We start from the raw sequence: 6,000 nt of genomic DNA, 5'->3' as shown, positions 1-6,000 counted from the left end.
ATTAAAAGGATTGATCCAACAAGAGGATATAGCCCAGGGAAACATATATGCACCCAATATAGGAGCACCAAAATATATTTTAAAACTTGTGGAGGACTTTAAAGGAAAGATCAACAGTAATACAATCATAGCAAGGGAATTTACCACCCCACTGACATCACTGGATACATCTTCTGGACAAAAAAATTAGAAACCCTAAAAGACACACTAGATCAAATGGAGTTAACTGATATTTATAGAACATTTCACCCCAAGGCTGAAGAATATACATTTTTCTAAAGTGCATACAGGACATTTGCAAAGACAGACCACATGTTAGGGCACAAACTAAGTCACTAAAAGTTCAAGAAGATTGAAATTATATCAAGCATCTTCTCAGATCACAGTGCCATGAAACTAGAAATCAATTACAATAAAAACACTAAAAAATACTCAAACACATTGAGGCTAAATAGCATATTATTAAACAATGAATGAGTTACCATGGAGATCAAGGAAGAAATAAAAAACTTCCTGGAGCCCTGGCCGGTTTGGCTCAGCGGTTAGAGCATCGGCCTGCGGTACAGAGAGACCCGGGTTCGGTTGCCGCTAAGGGCGCATACCTCGGTTGCAGTTTGTCCCCGGCCCTGGTTGGTCGTGCGGGTGGCAGCCACTCGATGTGTCCCTTTCACATCGATGTTTCCCTCTCTCTCTCTTCCTCTCTCTCCCTCCCGCTCTATCTGAACAAAAAATAGAAAAATGTCCTCGGGTGAGGATGAAAAAAAAAAAAAAAGAAAAAAAAAACTTCCTGGAAATGAATGAAAATGAACACACATCAATACAAAATCTATGGTATACAGTGAATGCAGCCTGAGGGAAGTTCATAGCAATACAGGCCTACCTCAAGAAACAAGAAAACTGTCCAATACACTATCTCACCCTACAACAAGAAGCATTAGAAAGAGAACAAAACCAAAACAAAACCCAGAGTAAGTAGAAGGAAGGAAATAATAAAGATCAGAGAAGAAACCAATGACAGAATAAAAAACAACACAAAAGATCAATGAAATAAAGAGATGGTTCTTTGAAAAGATAAACAAGATTTATAAGCCTTTAGCCAGACTCACCAAGAAACAGAGAGAGAACACAAATTAATAAAATCAGAAACGAAAGAGGTAAAGTAACAACAGACACCACAGAAATGCAAAAGATTGTAAGAAAATACTATCAACAATTATATGCCAACACATTGGACAACCTAGGCAAAGTGGACAAATTCCTAGGATCATACAGTCTTCCAAAACCTAACAGGGAAGAGTCAGAAAACCTGAACAGACCAAACAACTGAGGAAGTTGAAATAGTAATCAATAAACTGCCAGCAAAGAAAGGCCCTGGTTCAGACTGCTTCACAGGGGAGTTTTACCAAATATTCAAAGAAGAACTAACATCTATTCTCCTCAAACTATTTCAAAAAATTCAAGAGGAAGATAGACTTCCAACTTCTTTTTATGAGGCCAGCATAATCCTAATTCCAAAATCAGATAAAGATACTACAAAGAAAGAAAACTACAGGCCAATATCCCTGATGAATATAGATGCCAAAATCCTCAACAAAATATTAGCAAATCTGCTCTAGCAATATATTACAAAACTTGTTCACCACAACCAGGTGGGATTCATCCCAGGGATGCAAGGCTGGTACAATGTTTGCATTGTATCAATAAATATGATAAACCACATAAACCAAATGAAAGATAAAAATAATTTTATCATATCAATAGATGCTGAAAAACATTTGACAAAATCCAGCACTTATTTTTTATAAAATCTCAGCAAAGTGGGAATAGTGGGATCATACCTCCACATAATAAAGGCCATATATGACAAACCTACAGCTGATACTATACTCAATGGGCAAAAACTAAAAGCATTTCCCTTAAGAATAGGAATAAGACAGGGATGTTCACTTTCACCACTCTTATTCAACATAGTACTAGAATTCTTTTTCTTTTCTTTTCTTTTTTTTTATCCTCACCTGAGGACATTTTTTGGTTCAGATAGAGTGGGGAGGGAGAGAGAGAAACATTGATGTGAAAGGGACACATTGAGTGGTTGCCACCTGCATGACCCAACCAGGGCTGGGGTCAAACTGCAACTGAGGTACATGCCCTTAGCGGGAACTGAATCCAGGTCTGTCTGGACCACAGGTCGATGCTCTAACTGCTGAGCCAAACCGACCAGGGCAGTACTAGAATTCTTAACCACAGCAATCAGACAAGAAGAAAAAAAATAAAAGCCATCTAAATAGGAAGGGAGGGAGTAAAACTGTAATTATTTGCAGATGACATGATACTGTACATAGAAAACACTGAAGACTCCAGCAAAAAACTGCTAGATTTAGTAAATGAATTTGGCAACGTAGCAGGATACAAAACTTACAACCAGAATTCAATAGCATTTTTTTTTTTTCCAAATCTTTATTGTTGGATGTAAAATGTATTACAGATGTTCCACATTTTTCCCCCATTGACCCCCTCCTCCCCACTCCCATCCCCCTCCCACCTTTTCCCACACTATTGTCTGTGTCCATTGGTTATGCATATAAGTTCTTTGGTTTATTTCTTCCCACCCCCCTAACCCCTTTCCCTTTGAGGTTTGTCAGTCTAGCAATGAATTTGTGCTTCTTAATCCCTTCACCTTTTTCACCCATTCCCCCAACCCCCTTCCCAACTGACAACCAACAAAATGTTCTCTGTATCTATGAGAATGTTTCTGTTCTTCCTGTTCATTTTGTTTGTAGATTCCATTGTTGATAGATGTGTATTCATTGCCATTTTGTTTGTTCATACATTTTATCATTTTCTTCAAAAAGACCCTTCATCATTTCATATAATAACACTTTGGTAGTGATGAACTCCTTTAACTTTTTCTTGTCTGGGAAAGTTTTTATATGTCCATCAATTCTAAATGACAGCTTTGCAGGATAGAGTAATTTTGGTTGTAGGTTCTTGGTTTTCATCACTCTGAATATTTCTTGCCACTCCCTTCTGGCCTGCAAAGTTTCTTTTGAGAAATCAGCTGACAGCCTAATGGGTACTCCCTTGTAGGTAACTAGCTGCCTTTCTCTTGCTGCTTTTAATATTTTCTCTTTGTCTTGAACCTTTTGCATTTTGATGATGATGTGTCTTGGTGTGGGCCTCTTGGGGTTCATCTTGATTGAGACTCTCTGTGCTTCCTGGACTTAGTATGTCTGTTTCCTTCACCAAGTTAGGAAAGTTTTCTGCCATTATTGTTTCAAACAGGTTTTCAATTTCTTGTTCTCTCTCTTCTCCTTCGGGCACCCCCAAGATGCGAATGTTGGCACGCTTGAGGTTGTCCCAGAGGCTCCTTACACTATCCTCATTTTTTTGGATTCTTTTTTCTTTTTGCTGTTCTGATTGGGGACTTTTTGCTTCCTTATATTCCAAATCGATGGTTTGCTCCTTGGATTTACATACTCTATTATTGAAGCTGTGTAAATTATTCTTTATTTCATTTAATGCCTCCTTCAATTCTAACTGTGTATCCATGATTTCTAACTGATCCTTTTTTATGCTCTTGAGGCCCTCCCTAAGTTCACTGAGGTTCTCACTAAGTTCATTGAGCATCCTTATAAGCAGTATTTTGAACTCAGTGTCTGTTAGGTTGCTTATCTCCCTTTCTCTTAGTTCTTTTATTGGGGTTTTGTTCTGTTCTTTCATTTGGGACCTGTTTCTTTGTATCCTCATTTTGAGACTCCTTACACTATCCTCATTTTTTTGGATTCTTTTTTCTTTTTGCTGTTCTGATTGGGGATTTTTTGCTTCCTTATATTCCAAATCGATGGTTTGCTCCTTGGATTTACATACTCTATTATTGAAGCTGTGTAAATTATTCTTTATTTCATTTAATGCCTCCTTCAATTCTAACTGTGTATCCATGATTTCTAACTGATCCTTTTTTATGCTCTTGAGGCCCTCCCTAAGTTCACTGAGGTTCTCACTAAGTTCATTGAGCATCCTTATAAGCAGTATTTTGAACTCAGTGTCTGTTAGGTTGCTTATCTCCCTTTCGCTTAGTTCTTTTATTGGGGTTTTGTTCTGTTCTTTCATTTGGGACCTGTTTCTTTGTATCCTCATTTTGGCTGCCTCCCTGTGTTTGTTTCTGTGTATTACTTAATGAGAGGTATAGGGGTAGCTGAGACCCGATGCTGCTCGTTTGAAAGAATTTAGGAAAAACCTGAAGCAGGATCCAAGACCGGCCAATCCTATGATTAAGCAAGTGACAACAGCTTGGGGGGGCTTGAAAGTTGTGTGGGGCGGGGCGGGGCCTCAGGGAGTCAGCAGGGCGGGGCTACCAGTGTGAGCCAGGTTGCTGGAGTCCCAGATATGGCTTCTGTCTGCCGCCCCCGAGAAGGGCTCACCAAAGGAACAAAGGCCTCTGACAGCACGTTTGTCCCCGAGGAAGCCCCCTCTCCAGCCCTCGCTCCAGTGCCAAACAGCTCAGTTCTTCCCTGTGTGTCTCTGGCGCCCCTCGAGCTGCCTCCCCTCCAAGCTTAGAGGGAGAGAGTCCTGATAAGTCCGTGCGCGGGCCCTTTAGGGAGCTGCCTGGGGCTCCAGCCGCTTCAGCTTCCCTGAGCCTCAGTTTCCGCTGGTTTTTCCAGCCAGAAGTTATGGGGACTTCTCTTCCTGGCACTGGAACCCTGAACGGGGCACCTGGTGTGGGATGGGGACCCCTCAGTCCTCAGGAAGGACCTTCCCAGCCGCGGGGGCCTCCTATTTTTATCCACCACGCTTGGGTGTGGGACCAGCCCGACTCGCCGCCGCCACCACGCCGCCGGCCGGCCGTCCGTCCTACCAGTCTGGATGTGGCTGCTTTTTTTTTTTTTTAATTCCGTAGTTGTACGACTTCCATTCAGCTTGATTTCAGGTGGTTTTGAATGATGGTTGTTCTGTAGTTTAGTTGTAACTTTGATGTGGTTGTGGGAGGACACGATACTGCGTTTACCTACGCTGCCATCTTGACCGGAAGTCTCAATAGCATTTTTATACACCAATAATGAACACTCAGAAAAGAAACTAAAAAAAAGAAAAAAAATTTCCATTTACCAGTGCAGCAAAAAAATTAAGATACCTAAAAATAACTTAATCAGGGAGGTAATAGACAGAAATATACAGACATTGAAAAAAGAAATAGAGGAAAATATAAAAAATGGAAGCATATATCATATTCATGGATTGGAAGAATCAACATTATTAAAATGTCCATAATACCCAAAGCAATCTATAGATTCAATGCAATCCCTATTGAAATTCCAACGGCGTATTTCACAGATCTGGAGCAAATACTCCAAAAGTTTATGTGGAACCAAACAAAGAACCCTAATAGCCAAAAAAAATTTGAAAAAGAAGAACGAAGTTGGAAGGATCACAATACTGAGTATCAAATTATACTACAAAGCATCATAATCAAAACAGCCTGGTACTGGCACAAGAACAGGCATATAGATAGATCAATGGAACAAAACCTAGAACCCAGAAATCAACGTTAAGACAGTATGCACAATTAGTAGACAAAGGAAGCAAATGCATGCAAGAGCAAGAGCATGGAGAAAAGATAGCCTGTTCAATAAATAGTGTTGAGAAAATTGGTCATGTACATGCAAAAAATGAAATTAGATCACCAACTTACACTATACACAAGAATAAACTCAAAATGGATAAAAGACTTAAACATAACCTGTGAAATCATAAAAACCCTGGAAGAAAATGTAGGCAGAAAAATCTCAGACATTACACACAGCAGAATTTTCACTGATACATTGCCTAGAGTAATAGAAACAAAAGAAAAATTAATGGGATTGCATAAAACTAGAAATCTGCACAGCAAAAGAAACCAGCATCAAAATGAAAAGGGAACCCACTGTATGGGAGAACATATTTGCCAATGATACATTAGATTAGGGGTTAATTTCCAAAATATATAAAGTACTCATACAATTC

This window comes from Molossus molossus, unplaced genomic scaffold (assembly GCF_014108415.1).
Source record: "Molossus molossus isolate mMolMol1 unplaced genomic scaffold, mMolMol1.p scaffold_m16_p_4, whole genome shotgun sequence".
Lineage (NCBI taxonomy): Eukaryota > Metazoa > Chordata > Mammalia > Chiroptera > Molossidae > Molossus > Molossus molossus.
Note: the sequence above shows the minus strand (reverse complement) of the source record.